Genomic DNA, 17,420 nt, shown 5'->3' on the forward strand with positions numbered 1-17,420 from the left:
TATTTCTTTACCCGCTATTCTGGTAAAAGTTTTTTATTTGGCTTGTCTTCATAAATGTTCCCATTTGCTCTTTGGATCAACCTTGCTGGTTTTCAGCACAGCGGGGGCATAAAATAGCAACTAGTCTGTTGTACCTGGAACTGGAAGCACCTGTCATTTTAGAAATTCTGCAGAGAGCTCTCCCTTTGTTTAACATTAGCCTTCAAGGACTGAGTAGACTGTATAATAGGAAATGATTTATATGCACAAGCTGATTAAGCTTTATTTGGATTTTCTTGTTAAGCAGTTTGCTAATTTACATATTAATATTACATTAATTAAAAGAAGGTTGCTGCCCACCAACCCCTCATTAAATGCTAAGCCTGCTCATCTGATAGATTTTTTTATTTTTTTTTCCCCCAGGTCTCCAGCACAGAGAAATACGGAACATGCAGTGCTCTTCGGAAAGGCAGAAGACCGAATAAAGCCAGAGACTTTCATTGCCAAGGTAAGCCACGACTGGCAATTCAGCTTCCTACAGATGCCTGCCAAGACATCCCAGCACCTGAGCTTCACCCTGTTTATAGTTATAACTATGGTACTGCTCTGCTTTTCCAGAAGCATTGTATTTTCTCTTTTACTGAGATGTGCACATACATAGAACTACGCACAATTGACATTTAAATGAGAACTGTTTGCCCAGAGAGGAAAGAGAATCTCCATCCTTGGTGACATTCACACCTGAAACAGGGATGGCCCTGAGAAATGTGTTCCCACCTTGAAGCCAGATCTAACATTAAGGCTGGTCCTGCTTAGAGTGAGGGGGTTGGACCAGAGATACCCAGAGCCTCTTTCCAACTGAAATTATGCAGTTATTCTCTAGCAGTGGCACTTCTGTATTTGCTCTGGGCACAGGGATTTCACTTCTATGATATGGACCACTGTTGCTTTAAACAATGTGTTTTCTTCCGGGTAGTGTCATCTCTCTTTGAAATACCTTATTTGTGTTCTGGAAGAAAGGCCTTTTATAGATTTTGAGGAGCCTGGATTCACTGCAAGAAGTGCCACTTGCTACACTTTAGAAAATGGCACAAAATTAACAGTTGATTGTATTTGCCCAATATCAGATGAACTCTGTGTCTGAACACTGAAGAGTTTTTTTCACTCTTTCCAACTTTGCAATTTCTGTGTTTTTAGTTATTAGTAGACATAGCTTGTTTATAGATGCTGTCTTCCAGGAAATGTTCAACAACAAACAGCCCCCTGCTCTCCCCTGCCCTTGTCCTCAGATGACTTATTGCATATTAGAACTATTTCCTTTTCCCTGAAGCACATAAATTTTTCATCCACCATTACAGCCAGTGAAAGAATTTCCCCTCCCACTCTGAGTGATTTTAAGTATTCACAAATGACAGTTATAAAATGTTTTGGATGAAAGCAAAGTATGTCCTGCTGTTCTTTAGATGCTTCAAATGTTTCTGCAGAAATTATGTATTAATCTGCGTACAGAGAAAGGCTGAAAATAATTTTTATATTGGAATTAGTTGTGTGTTTTTGCATACATGTGCATTTAACATAAAATAATCTACTGTGACAGAAGCACCCTACTTTCAAGTTGATGAAGGCAATCTGTGATGATTAAGGAAGCAATTTTTTTTTAATTGCCAAAATTATTTCCAGAACTACTTCTTAGAGATATTGTATTTTTCTTAATTTATGTTGGTAAAACTGAAATACTCTACAATAATTTAGTTTCTTCATTTAACATAATACTTAAAAAATCAGAAGCATTATTAATGATGACTTTTAAATATAAACATAATTACATTGTCAAAATATGCAAACATATTTTCTAGCTGTTTTCAGAGATGATTACTGGTTAAGTAGTTAGAGATAGTTTTAAGGGACTAAGAAATAAAATAATTCCATGAATATTATAGGGATCTAACTCTACTTTTCTGATGTTACTGTCTCTGAGGCAACAGGGGTTGCTATGAAAAATGCTTTGGCCACAGTCCTGTCACAATGGAAAGAATGTTATAAATATATACAATGTTTCAGAAAATATAACTTTTTTTTCATTTTATTTTTGCTGCTGAAATCTGACTAACATTCTGAATTGATTTTTGCATCTCAAAACTTTCCTATTCTGTAATTTCATGATGGGCAGTGCTGCTCCAGCCTTCATTAGGTAAAAAATGTCACCACACAAAGATTTGCTATTAGAAAAATTACTTTCATCTTCCAAGCAGTGAGATGAAATAAAATGTAAATAGAGCATGTCCTTTGTTGTGCAACAATGTGGAATATCCCGTCTCCTTGGTTGTGGTGTTTAGCTCCGCATTTGCACAGTCCTTTGGAGCACCACTTATGCAGCCTCTGGAGGGAAAACTGACTGCTGGACATTCACGGAGGAGACCCCTTCTGCTCCTCATGAATGTGCTACCTCCATTTGTGAAGCTCACGGTTAGCATTGAGAAATTAAAGTCAAGGCTTTTGGCTTCTCCTCTGTCATCTGTCATGAGTTCCTGGGTGGTCCAGCTCAGTAAGCGCATCCATCTGTAAAAAAAACCATTCTGATAGAAACAAACTACAGCACATGAGAAAAGTGTCCTTTTCCATACAGATTGTTTCAAAATCAAAGGCTTTAGTATTTTCTACTGCCTTCCTATATTGCTTTTTTTCTGCTGGAAGAGTGTGTTCCAAAAATAAAGACTGTAACAGAGGGCTTGTACTATACTCATCCCTTGTACTTCAGGTGAGGTTTATGAAGATCCCAGGTTTTCAGCTGTGTTCACAAAGCAGGGCTTTACTGGGGAGAAGCTAAGGGAACATCCGTTATTTTGTTAGCACTTTCTAGAGCAGTACAAGTTCTCTCCTCACAGTGCAGGAAACTGGCCATGTGACTGCAGGGATACTTTACATTCAGTTTAGTGCTGCCTATATCCCATATTTACACACAAGAAAAGCACTGGCTGGTGCCTGCTTTCTGAAACTATGCGAGGCAAAGTTGAGGCTGAGATGTGGGACCTCCCTTTTTCTCCAGCCTGATTTGTCCATCACCCTTATTCTAAATTTAAGATATGGGTTTACAGAATGCAAAAGGAAGACTCAGAAATGCTGGCAGTTAAGTTAAGCAGCAGAACAGCTCATGTTTATTTTTAGTTTGAAAAAGCGGATTTTCTTTTCCATATGCTGAAGTTCTGCTGTCAGAGCCCGGCTGGTAATGTGCATGTTTTTGAAAACTTTGTGAACAAGTAAATGTTAGCCATGCTTAGATGGACCTTTGGCTTAGCTTCTGACCCTTTTGAGGTTATTTTTGGCAAGAAAGTTCCATAGAATAATAAGCAGTGGGATTGAAATGTAGAGAAGATCCATGCTCTGCATTGATGAAAACGCTCTCAGAAGGCTTTTCCCAAAGGAGGCCTTTCTCTTCTTGTCTACAGTTCACTGTCTGTCACCTCCTGTAAGCCGAACCCAAGAGGCAGCTTTAGTGCACCTGTGAACCTCTGCCTATCAAAGCCAGCAGGCTCTCAGGATTTCTTTTAGATTCCTTCAGGAGTGACACCTGCCAGATTCAGAAGCCAATGACGTGCTGCTTTTCAGCATCCCAGAACTCTGGTGCCTCTGAGCCAAAGCATATATTTGCTCAGAATCACAGATGCCTCCTATCTTTATTGAACAGCTATTTCAGCCCAAAATGAAGACTGTAGTCCCAGAAGACCTTGAATGAAGTTTTGTGAAAAGTTAGATAGGAATAGCACAGTGCAGCGAGATGTGTAATGCACATAGCTGATCTTTGGCCTACTTACTTTTCTCTCTCTGGGAGAATAATATCTGTACATAAACGCTGTCTGTTGGACTCCTTGCCAGCTGCAAATGTTCCCCCTAAGAAGAATTTATTATGAGCCTCCTGTACTAGTAAGATGTTGGACATACAGGTTTATGGTAGAATTCATCTCCTCTGACTTGAGATATCTGTCATGTATACATCAGCTCTGAGCTCCTTGTCCAGGTTATCCTCACTGACAAAGCAGCACCTTTATGGGATGATTCCTCTCCTCCTGAAGTAGAAGTCTAAAATACTGAATGAATTGCCCTTTAGGAATGCCAGTTTCTCCCCTCTGATACTGAAGGGAGTCTAGATAACTAACTCAGATGTTGACATCTGTTTGTTAGCTTCTAAATATGGACCAGATGAATGGGCTTTCAGTGTGGAGATATACCAGCTGTTACTGTCAGAAACTAAAGACACCCAAGAATTTAACCTTCCTTTGACTTTAGAGGTCTGTTACAGCCCTGTAGGCTATATATTTAAAAAATCATGTCAGAAAAAGCATTATCACATGTGGGCATGAAATGTTCATTACCTGAGTGTCTGAAAAAAAAAAAAAAATTCCAGTATATATTTTTCTGATATCTTCCCAGCATGATCAAATTTATTTAGTCTTTGTTACATCTCATTTTTAGAGGTTAAGTGATAACCTAGACATACTATATTTTGGTGAGAAACAGATGCCAATCTAGTGATTAGTGATGAGTTATAATGTATTCTTATTTTTACCTGAAAACCCCTGAAATATAGGATTTATTTAAAATTTTTAAAAAAGCAACTCTTCTATTACTGCTCCTATTTAATACTGTATCTTCAAAATTTAGCTGCCAACCCACAATCCTGTAAATGTCTTTGAAAACTGCATTAGGGAAGGTACTTTTTAATACAATGACAGTGTATTTTGGTTCTCCTGTATCCTCAATTGTAATTTTTATTCATCCCAACTTTTGATGTTATCCTCGTAACACCTTTGACAATATAAAGCCTGCTCTGCAGCTTTTTCAGTTCTTTACTATGTTATTAGTATGGAAAGCTGCCCATTTTCACTTTTTCAATACAAGAGACATTTGTAGATTGGCTAACAAAGCCTCTCAACTGTAGAGAAATAGCCATGTAGTTGCTGAGAATATGAGTAGAGGAAATGAATTCTGGATAAAATGCAGGTTTAAGTTCTGAGACCTTAAGTTCTCCCCATCTTATCTGGTCCAGCACTGTGCAAATATCAATTATTAATGACATAGCTTTAAATTTCTGTACTGTTTCCATCATTTTATATCTTGGGACTTAATCACACTTCTATTGTAATTTTATTAGAAAAGGCTGATGTCCAGATCTTGTTAAAGGAATGAAGGTGATAAATATTCCTCCTTTTTTATTGTGTCTGCTTCTGATGCATTTATAGGAGAGGTGAAAGGAAAGTAGAATAAAGCCATCCAGATAAATTTTTAATATATAGTTTTATGATTCTGCAATAGCAACTATATAACGAGGCTTGTGAAATAGTCTCTGTTACGTTCCCAGCTTGTAACTCCCCAATGCTACAGGTTTGTGCCCAAGAAAGACATTTTTGCCCACTTTGAAAGTTATCTAACTTCAGGTCATGCTATTTATGAAGCAGTATCCAAATCCACAGTCTTGTGGATTTCAGCAGAGTAAATTCTGTTGTGGCATGCTATTGAAATGATTAAGGAAGGTTTCATACAGCCAACTACTTGCAGTAATTTCATTAGAAAAAATAAAGGAAAAAAGCTGTGAACTTTTCTGCAGAATTTCCACTTGTTGGCCATACTATAATATAAACATTTCAATTAATAGCAGTTTTACAGGTTTTGAAATTAAAATGTTAAATCTGAACTTCAGTCCCTACTAAAAGGAAATCCCCAGCCCCATTGCATGTTTTTCTGCATAGGCCTGTATAAAGGACAGATATTTTGGGAATGATGCAGTGGAGCAGCACAGACTCATGTGCTCTTCATTTTGACACTGAATAGGAGAGCTTTCCATGGAGAGCATTTGTTCTGCCCTTACCTTTCCACACATTCTACACCTATACCCATGATCACCAGCATGTAACCCATAGTACGCCACAGATGATATGGTGTTTTTCTGTCAGCCTCAATTTCAATACATTATTTCCCATGGCATGAGCAAGCCTGGAGGGTCTCCCAGGATACTGTCTGCAAACTATATGCTAGTAATTGCTGCCTTAAGTGGTCTGAAGGCAACCCAACCTGCTGAGGAACGGGCTGCATGCAGTGGATCTCCAACCAGAAATGTACATCTGTCTCAAAGGTAATACTTGCTATAGGGGACGTGGTTTTATCATATGGCTTGCAGCTGTTGATTTATTCTGTCTAACTAGGGATTTAGAGTGAATAATCCTCTCTATTTGCCTAATGCCAAATCATGCTGGTGTGAGAGCTGGGGAAGGGAACAAGAAAAATGCTGGATCCTTATTTAATTATATTCCTGCTCTTATCTGCTTTTCATCCATTGGTCTCCAAGCAATTCATGAAATAGGCCAGTAATGCTATCTCAACTTCTGTGTGTCTCAGTGGCAAAACAGTGATATGAGTAGGTGCAAAACACAGAATCTCTGAGTCCCAGGCAACTACCCTATCTGTGACAGTATTTTGAGAAGGTCCTATTAGTCAACATTTTTTCTATTTTCTCAGTGTTTGATAGTACATACAAATTCTTTTTTGCTTGTTTGTTTTAAACACAGATGTCACTTTAAATTAGAGTAAGAGTAAATAAGAGCAAGGCAGTAGAATTCCCATATAAAAGAAAAAATAAACAAAAGGGCATTGTTTTATCTTTAAAACTGTTTGCTTCTCCCCTCCTTCCTCTCTCCTGAACTTAAAATACCCAGCTATAATTAAATATCCTCCTTTTAAAGTAGGGAACTATATTCACAGGATTGGAGAGGCCAAGAGGCAAAGCCAGGATGGGAGAGCATAGCTTTCTCCAAGCCCTGTGGTGGGAACCACAATATTGCCTTTGCTCCAATCTCTTCAGACAGTTTCCCAGCAGGATACTGAGCTATTTGTACATATACTGTCCTGGTTTCAGCTGGGATAGAGTTAATTGTCTTCCTAGTAGCTGGTATAGTGCTATGTTTTTGAGTTAGGTATGAGAATCACGACAACCCTGATGCACAATTAGAGTCTATATGCTAAATTAATTTTAATATATTCTATAAAATTAATTTAAAAGCACATATATGCAATTAAAGAAGTCTTCACCATGTTGGACCTTCATGACCCATATCCACTGTCTACCTCCTTGGTTTTCCCTAAATCCCCCGCTCTTTTCTCTTACTGCTGCTTTATCAAGAGGAAGGGTTAAATGAGTATCTCCCGTGACTCTTGTACATCAAGGATTCTGACAGGGCTGGTGCCTCTTTTCCTGTGCAAAGGGGGATGGTTTCTGCAGAGATCTCTGCTCCCTCATGCTTTGCAGTGGGTACCCCTGAATTCCTCCTTTGGCCACCACCCTGCAAAGGGGGATGTCACTACTGCTCTCTGCCGGGGTGGGCAGACTGCAGCCCTCACGCAGCAGATCTTCACCATTTGATTTCTTGAAGGATGAAGGCTCTTGTAATGGGATCTTGAGCCAGGCTAATGCTTCAGGTCTGTTATGTGTATGTCAGTCTCTCTCTCAAGAACTTGACAAGCATCCTGGTGAGAAGCAGATTAACTGTTAGAAATGTACAATTTAGATACCACTCTGTTTTCTCTCCTTGGACTGTACAGGTCTTACTGTTCCCATGACTTTAGATCCTTTAGTTGTAGTTGCACCTAAATTAGGTGTGAGTCATAAGAGGTCTAACTACAGCTCATAACCTCTTCCCCCTCCTAGCTAGAGACTGTCAGATTCTGGAAGAGAGCAGGAAAGACCCGGGTAAATGCATGATTATAGCATCCTGGCAAAACCCCTTCCTGCTCAGGACCAGATACCCAAGCAGAGCAAAGACAGAGTGGGCACCTGTGTACATTGCAGCCTGTTAGGGGCAGGAATGCCAGCCTGCCACCCAGGGCAAGAATTCCTCTAGAGTGAGCAGTAGTGAGAGCAGGCAGATCAACCTGCTGGGCTTATCCTGCTGGGTCCCAGCCTTACCTTCTCTCTTTCTCAACAACAGGGAACTAAGCAGGACTAACAGCATATGATGGTAGGATTCACAAATTCCTCTGATGTGTTGAAAGAAGCGGCAGCTGCCTTCAACTCTCCTTGCTCCCCTCCCAAATACATATAAAGGAGGGTCTGCATAGTGGCACTGCAACAGTGGAACTTCTGGGCTTCCAGGTCTGTACCTCGTAGCTGCCTCCCAGCATAATAACACTTGGGCTTCAGCACCTTTTGGCTGTGGCTGTGTTTCTGTAAGACATGAAAAAACAGCCTGTGAAGTATTTGCAAATGTGCAACTACAGCTGCATACACACTTTCCTATGCATGCAACCAGCAAATAAACAAGATGGGTAAAAGTAAACCTGATAAACTAGAACAGAAAATTTATTTTTACTTGCTTGTAAATGAGTACCATGATGCTGATGCTGCAGAAGACAGCTGATAGATTTTATTTTTTCTTGTGTCTTCAGAAAGGTTTTTGTATAGGAAGAGGTTGAAAAACATTCCTTTTTGGCAGGCTTTAAGAAATTCTAGCTCCAGGTTCTGAGGCAGACCCAGGAGTCCTGTTAATACTTGGTTGTACAGCCATGTTTGAGAAAGTATCCTTATTTCAGAGCACACAAAGACAACATAATCATTAATAAAATAAAAAAGCACACATATATTCCTGGGGCACTCAGCCAGTATAGTATAGTTGTCCTAAAAGGATACAAACGCCAGTCTGAAAAATGAAAACCTGCTGCTATTATTTATTAATTCTGGATCTTCCGTATTTTTCCTTTTTATTTGTATCTACAAAATCTGGTAATTTGAGGGCAGTAACATCAATTAACAGTTTAGTTGAAGTTCCAAAGATTTCCTAATTGGAAAGGCTATAGTCCAATGGCATGCCAATTAATAAGTTCCATTTCAAATGCATTCCAACCAGCAGGAAGTTGTGTGGAAGATTTATTTTTCAGCATGACAAAATCTCTAAATACAAAATGTATACATATCTCTGATGGAAGAGGAAAATGAAGAGCCAGATAGTTATGCTGGTGTAGAAATCAGAGTAACTGCAATGAAATCAAAAGAGTTACTGATCATTTACAAAGTGTAGCTCAGAACAGACTTTGTGCTGAAGTGCTTTCCTTCGTGGCCATTTATCATTGCCTTTGAAGCCATCTGATGGAATTTGGAGTGGGCTGAAGTGGTAGTTCAAAAAACATATGGTATGGCAACAAGACAAAATTGAAAGCAGCGTATTGTGGAGACCTGCATGAATCAGCCGTGCTTATAAGAACTATATATAGAGAGAAATCTTCTTTTCCAAGGAGATTTTTGTGGGGAGCATACAAAGTACTTAACAGACTGTCTGAAAATAAATCCTGACACTATAACCTGCAGAAAGAAAGAGGCTTTGGTTCAGGTTCCTTGAGCCAATATAATTCTGCAGATTCCAACAGAGAATGAGCTGGATGGTTTTCCTCTGGTCGACATACTTCATGTGTCCAGGTGCTGGTTGATATTCCAGATTCATATGTTTGTTATTTATTTGTGATGGTTCTTATTTTCTAGGCATCCAGATTTTGTAATATAAAATACTGTGGAATGCTGAAGAGAATCATTGTTATTACCTGTTTCAGTTTATAAGACTCAATACCGCCAAGGTACAAAGACTAAACTGAAGATGTAATTCACACATCTTAACATTGTAAGCTGAAAGACATTGAATACAGCAGACTGATAAGAGAAATAAGATCTAAATGAGTCTCACCCTCTGGAAAACAGTCCTCCATCCATACTGGAAAACTGAGCTGCAATTGCAGAAGGAAGGTGGTCTCAGCTGGTATCCTGCAGTGACTAGATTGTCAGCAGTGCTATATATACCAGAGATTTTGTTAACACCTTAAACCCTACCTGGAAAAAGCACTGTAGTAAAAGTTCAGATTTGTGTGTCCCAGCTGTGTTGTGATAGGGCTGACTACACAAAAATGGATGGTGAGATCAGTTCTTCAGTCAACTGGGAAATTTTAGGAGATAACTGAATGAATACAAAACCTTCTCAAACACCAGAAATGTCTTAATTTCTTCACATGAAAATGCTTTTAAAGACATTATATTTTATCAGGAAAAATGTTATTTTGGTTACCTTTGGGCATGTGTATTGCATTCATTTGTATCTGAAATCATAGGCAAATAATGATAATACTGAAGTTGATCTCCAGGAAGGATACGTGACTTTTTAGAGCATTAACAAAGAGTGATCAAAAGCTTCAATATGCCCCACTAAGAGATAAGAGAGGCAGAAGCAAAGACTGTAAAAAATGAGTCCATTGTTACCCTCTATGATGGAGCCAGGGACAGGCTGGCTTTTGCAGCTGTGTTTAAACCAGGAGATGTTTATCTGAACATTAGGGCTGGGAGGCAGCAGAGCACCCCTGAGGCACACATGTGGTAGAAGTGCCTGGAGATGTCCTAAGTATTGCTTTGGTCAGCATGGGTTGGAAGAGTGAACCACCAACCATCCGGGGAAAATCTGAACAGAAACAGAGGGGGCATTGCAACTCCGCACTTTCCACTCTGTGGGGATTATTTTGGTCTCTCTCCTTGAGCTTGCATCAGTTGTCTGCTCTTGGCTGAACACCCATTCATCATTTTATTACTCTGTGAAATCAATGAATCCCTATATAAAGCCTTATGAGCTTTAAATAGTCCAAAATTAGTATGTGTAGTGCACAGAGGCCAATCAATCAATTGACAAAAATTAATCTGTCTTGTAAAGAGTGGCCTGCAGATCAATTTCTTGTGTGAGCTGAGCCGTGGTATTGACTGAGCTGTGGGAACAGATGATGGACCTAAAAGTTCTGCAAATTAAATGATTTAAATTAGTACTGCAACTATTAAATCAATGCTAGGCAGAACAAGAGGTGATATGTTCTACTGTTTATCCTAAAATTAAATCTGGACAGCTGTTGAGCAGTGCTATTTTTCATAGATTTATGGTTTTCTGGGCCAGCATTCTGTCCTGTTCCAGTCCTTGTATTGTTTTTTAATCACTAATTTGGAACTGAATTATAATCAGTGTGATTAGGGATAGATAGCTTCAAGGATTTTTCTATAGATGACAGAGAAAGAGAAAGAAGAGGTGATTGGAGTTGCGTGATTCAGTCCATGAAAAATGACCAAAGTTAGTACCTCTTTTGGGAATATCAGCAGAGCAGCACTCAAGGATCTTGAAGGAGTCTTCATTAGCATGAGCTTGCAGACCAGGGTAAAGCATTTTATTCACTCAGGGTGCATGTGTGCCCTTGAGTGCTGTTGCTACATGTGTAGCTTTTGGGGGACACACAAGGATTTGGTTTCCACTGTAATTGATCTAAATCCTGAAATCTATTCTAAAAATGAGGAAAAAAAAAAAGTTAGTATGGTAATAGAGATGTCTTCCAGCTTTGGTTATTTTCCAGGTGCAAACCAGCAGTTTTCAATATCTGGGAGCAATAATTGGAACAATTGAAAAAATGTTACGTTACATGACTCTTCTACACAGCTGTAAGGCTGTCACCAAATACGCTTCACTAACTAATGTCATATTTGCATTCATGTTTCCTATGAAATAATTCAGCTGATGAAAAATACTGTTTTCTGGGCTCAGAAACAGGGTTGTACTCCAACAGAGGTTTGATAGGGGCTTTGTGGTTGGTGATGCTGAATGTTCAGATTGCTCTTGACAGGATTATTGTTTCATAATAATACTTGTGACTTTTCTACTCTTTCCTTTTTCAACAATAACTGTTGCTCTTGCATCTGAAGTTGCACAACAAAAAAGTGTCAGAACAGCTGGAAAACGATGGCTGGAGAGTTGTGGTCAGGCAGTGAGCAGGGGAAGCTGGCTCAGGGAGGCATCATGTAGGGGAGCATGTTCAGACAGCCTCTGAGTGCATGGTGAGGGCTTGGGGTCCTTCAGTTCATGATGGGCACTATGATTTCTGTTGCAGATGGTATTCATAGCCCTCAATAAACCAGGAAGCAAGAAAAACAACCAGGTTGAATACCAAAGTACTGCAGGGAATATTGGACAGTGGAGACAGCGTCCTGTTTCATGTTTTCCTCCGAGGCACTGTGTTCTGGGCTGGGTGGGCTCCTGATTTCACCCTGTGCCCTGGTTCCTAATTCTTCACTAGGATCTCATGAAAACATATGAAAAGATGAGTGAAGAAGGCCCTGGGTAATACAATAAACATATTTTCACTCATTCTTTTCTCTCCTAAATAAATGTTCCTTTTCTCCAGCAGCTGGAACTCCACTGTCTCCTTGAAAGAGCCACACTTAATTTAGCAGATAACACTGCATTTTTTCAGCTGCAAAGATATTTTCTAAATGCATCCTGGAGATATGATACTGTTTCATCTCTCCTATCTGTTTTCTTAAGAGAGTACAAAGTAGATCAGTTGAAGAGCAGCAATTTTAAAATAGAAAGTTCTTATTTGTGTGCATTTATATGTATGTATGTTTATATATGCACTATGGTTCACCTTGATCTAGGTAACCGCATATACTGTGGTCATTTTCTGGCACTAGCTGTAGATGCTGAAGTGATTTGGGGTGAAATTCTTTGCTGAATCTTGCTATTGCTATCGTAACACTAACTTTAAACCACATGGAAGATTTTAAGATCAATAAAAAAATTTCAGACTCTCTTTTCAGGGCAACGTATCATGTTTACAGCTGCACTGTTGCAACCATTGCTGTAATTCAGGTACTACATTTTCAAGTGTTACTGAAAAACACATCTAATTTTATGAAATTTAATCTCAGAGCATTAATGGAAAGGCTCGTATAATACAAATATATTTGCAAGCAAAGACAATTAGCCTAGCAGTAGTAGCTAGGTAAGGAAAGCTGTGGACTGAGAGCAGAAAGGGCTGTTATGTTTGTTACAATGCCAAATAAATTATTTACAGCAAGAAGCCATTACCTGTTTATTTCCAGTGTCTGCTCTTCAATTAACAGAGTGAATACGCACCTTTAAAGGAAAAAAGATGTAATTTCTCTTGATGCATTAGATTTTTGTTACAGCCTAGAGATGAGATAATATGTATGGATTTTATTCTTAGTCATTACACTAGAGTCCATTGCTGAGAGCCCAGCTGGCTCTGGGGTCTTTCACCCTGCTTTACTGGGGGGATGGGATTACCTGTACTCTGCAACCAGTGACATTTTGTAAGACATTTAATGTAGCATTAAAACTTTAACGCTTTCAAGCATGAGATGGAAGGGACTCTGGGAGCAGACTGGGATAATACTCCTCCCTCTGTGGAGCCGCACTGCAAGTGTAGCAAGAAAATTGCTGGTAGTGTGACAATAAACTGTGTCTTTGTAAAAGAAGCTTGGTCGCTCAATCCAATACGCTGGGCCAATACAACAAAAATAATCTGATTCAGCTCCTTTTATTGGTTGTTCCGATCTCTTCTTTTCATTGCCAGTGAGCTTCTTCTCTGTATGAATGCTCACAAAAAGCAAACCTGACGCTAATATTATTCAAGTTATGAATTATGAGAGCATAGGCACCCAGATGAGCTCTTTTTATTTCATGGGCAGAATGTTTATGTATAAATTATGCAGGGAAAGTAAGAAAGATTCACATTCATAAAACTTGGGGCAGTCAGTCGGGCAACACAGACAGTATTGGGGGACTTAGCTGCCCAGTGTGAGGTCTTGTTTCAGAGCACTGAGGACCTGAGAGGGGTGTGCTGGGATTGCCCATCTCAGGGGCTCACCTCCTGATGCTGACAGAGAGACTGCTCAGCACGGGGAGGCGTCCTCTAAGGGAAGCCTCTGGATCAGGTATCTTGGCTTGTGATCGCAGTGAATGTTGAGGAAACTTCTTTATGAAGCAATTAATCATGAGGAGACTTGGATGGAGAAAATTGATACAGATCAGTAGTTAATCTCTATGGTGATCTGCAGATGGAAATTGCTATGCAATTGCTAAGAATAGCTGTATGAACTATAAAAGCTTCTTGCCTCACAATCAAAGCAAGATTTCTTCTGGAGAATTTCTAGATAACATACTGCTCATGCACTGAGTCCATTTATTTCTTAAAGTGGTGCAATGAAAAAGATAGATGAACTATTGTGGAACCACCAACTCAGGAGTTCTCATCCTGAGCTCCAAGGTCAAATACATAAGAAGTGAGAAACCCTAGGCAGTGTATGCTTCTGACAGAAATTTGCAAAATAAATGAGAACAGTTTTGCATTTATTTGAACAAGTGTTTTATTCAGGCATCTTTTTTATGTTATTCCTTTTATGCATCTAGGATGCATATGCTTCAACAGGTTCTATTTTATACTAAACAAAGATAATGTGCAACAAATTTTAACTAGTTTTGAAGTATTTACTGTGCTTAATTTATCTTAATTTTTATGTGGTGTGATGTTAATGATAAAAATATAAAAATGACAAAAAAGCAGGAGTGATATAAAAGTTAAATATTCAGTTTTATAGATCTTTTTATGGCTGGAGCACTACAGAAATTAATATACAAAATACAAAATGTGAATTTTAAAAGGTGGTCTCTAATATCAGTGCTAAATCCAGGATTTAATCGCTTGACTGTGCAACAGTTCATCAGACACTTGATGCCAATCAATGTTAGCTGTGCTTTAATAGTCAAGATTATAACTGATCAAATTTTAATTTTTGATTCTTTTATTGATGAAGAGAAAAGGTATTATCTACTTTGAAAAATCAGCAAATAAACGAGTTTTTACTAACTAGAGGGATGGTTTAAATTTCCTAGCTTTGAAATAATCCTGGGCTTATGAGAACTCATAATGACTAATCACACTTAGTACAAAAGAGGACAAGTGCTTATTAGAATTTTTGCCCTATTTTTGCTATTTTTACATGCATAAATGTTCCAAGATTTAACACTTAGGAAGACCCTGTATATGAAACCTGAGTACAGACCATAAGTATAGTTAATTTCATATTGAGGAAAACCTGCAAATACATTAATCCTCAGAAAAATAAGATTAACAGAAGAATTTATGTCAACAAACTGCATTTCAGAGCATTGCCTGGAGCTACTGCAGTGAAACATCATTGTTATTCAATACCACAGTGTGGATGGAGAGCTATGAGCTGAAAGGACCTGTTGATTATTGATTATGCATTTCACTCAAGCATAAAAATTTGCTTTCTTCCAGAGTGGTGTAATTACACATTATATGTTATGATAAGCCTTTTCCTTTAGAGTTACATTTCCATGGGCCTCTATTCAGTGCTCTGGTGCTGTCACCGTGTTGCCAGGACAGCGGTGAGGAGATCTTTGTCTCAGAGGATGTTTCCTGCTGCAGTGAGATGAAACCAAATTGCCCTGAAAGCTGTAAACAATATCCATCAGAAAGTCCCCTTTTAAGTCCCAGCTTTCCATCGGTCCCTGCCCTCTGTCTGATAGCTCTCTTTCACTACTTGATTAAAAAGAGATAAAACTTGAGGTTTTAGCAGCTTAGCAAAGAGTAAAGCTCGGCCAAATGTGTAAAGTTTGGATGCACATGTGACAGGGAGCCTTCTCTGTTCAAGGGGGGCTAGGAGTAACATTGTACTGACCCGAGAGAAATATAGGGGATAGGTGGGTAGTTCACGTTGAACACAATCTTCTGAAGTTACTGTAGGTCTTCGGATAAAGATTCACTCTCTTATTCCTCAGGCCACAAGTCTGCTGAGGACCTGACAGGAAAAGCTCAGAGCAGTAGTAATTTGGGCCACGCTGTGTTTTCACTATGAAGGAAAGCCCTGAAGGTCATTCATGTTTTGAAATGGCTGTAATTTTGAAATTTGAGTATTGTGAGTGCAACTGTGATCATAACGCAGGAATGACAGGACAGTAAAAGGAATAATCCGTGTGTCTTTGTGAGTACAGTTTAGATGGATAACAAAATACAAGTGCACTTGAATTTTTCTACCAAAAAAATTTGTCTTTCTGTAGAATCACCCTCATCCACCTTTCTGCTAAAGAATTTACTTTTCCAGTTTCTATTAGTAAAACCCAAAGATTTTAAATGGAACGGTAGGAAATAAACTTCATTGTAATTTTCACAAACCAGGCTTCTGCTGTTTTCTAACTTTCATTTTCTGCTAAATATTTCTCCCTCAGTTTTTTTCTCCCCTCTATTTTAGGTTGGATCAGTACGAGTTCTTGTACACTGAGATTTTCAATAGAGTGTTTGGATGTTAGGATCATAAATAGAAATCAAATGGTCTTGTAAAATCCTAGGCTTGTTTGTTTTCAGTGTGCAATAAGGAACTCTAATATTTTACTGCTGATGTGGATAGGGAGAAGCTAGCAGCAAGAGGGAAGGACAGTTACCAGCCTGAGAATTTATCAACAAGGAAAGACTAAACACATGCAGTGAAAGCCAGGGGATCTACAGAAATAGCTGCACAGGCTGATATGAAACAACTAAGTACAAGTTACTAAGATTAACTAGTAAGTGTCAAGGGCCATTCTACCTTTGAAAGAGTTTCAATATGGGAATTTCTCACTCAAATAATTTGCTAGTATTCGCATCTGGATCTGCTTTCTCAGCTACTAAAGAAGTTTTTTTTTTTTGTTTTGTACTCCTGCCATGGTTACAGGGTAGTGTGCATAAGAGGGGATAAAAACAATTTTTTGTCTTTCTTGGGTTTCTCAAACAGAATTGCTTATGAGAATCTATCAAGCGCACCCATGTGTGCACAAACTAAGTGAAGAATTGAGTAAGAGAAATAACTAAAGGGAATGGGGTAAATTAAAAGGTAAAAGGCATGAAACAGCAGCATGTTCCAGTGGATTGAATTCAGAGAGTGAAAAGGCTGAAAACCTGGGCAGGTGATATCCTGATCCCCTGGGACCTCGTAGCCAAAATCCCACTGATGCCTTTCGGTCAAAAATTTTCTCTCTGCATTCTCTTCCAAGCTATGCTGTTACTTTGCTTTGCAATTGCAGGTGGCCCTTACTGAGCTAACTCAGAGGCCAAGTTACCATGCACATGTGCAGATCTGTCTGGTTGCATGCTCTGAGCATGACAGTTTTCCGACTGTCACCTCATATTTGTCATATGTCCCCCTCCAGGACCCTATGGTTGGCACCTGGTCCACTGAGTCCTGTACCCCAGGCAGTGTGGTGGTATAAGCACTGTGACCCTTGCCCATCTTACGTACTGACATTCTGAGGCGTGTGTGCCATTCAACCCCAAATGCTGGTGCCTGTCCACCACATCACCCTGCTCCATCCTATACATTCAGGATGCCAATGCTGTAAATGCTTTGTAGGTGTATCCGTAACATGAAGATGATAATGAGCAAAGCATAAAAGCTGCTGGCAACCTGAAAAGCCAGCTTTCCTGGGACTCTGTAAGCACTTTACTAAGAGAGCCAGCTTTCATATGTGTCTTAGAGCTATTGATTAGAAGCACTGTGATTTGTAACGACCCCCAAGTGATTATGGAAG

General features: G+C 39.1%; 1 long non-coding RNA gene across 2 annotated transcripts in view; it reads left to right on the forward strand.

Annotated features, from left to right (window-relative positions):
• The window catches only part of LOC138682379 (uncharacterized), a 58,297-nt gene that overhangs the window by 21,553 nt on the left and 19,324 nt on the right, over nt 1–17,420 (forward strand). Inside the window, exon 3 of one of the 2 annotated variants that reach the window (XR_011322478.1) lies at nt 403–487. This is a non-coding gene — a long non-coding RNA (uncharacterized lncRNA). Of the gene's footprint in view, nt 1–402; nt 549–17,420 lie in introns of those variants that run through there. The other variant, XR_011322477.1, reaches the window with a different exon arrangement.

Source organism: Haliaeetus albicilla, chromosome 27, assembly GCF_947461875.1.
Source record: "Haliaeetus albicilla chromosome 27, bHalAlb1.1, whole genome shotgun sequence".
Lineage (NCBI taxonomy): Eukaryota > Metazoa > Chordata > Aves > Accipitriformes > Accipitridae > Haliaeetus > Haliaeetus albicilla.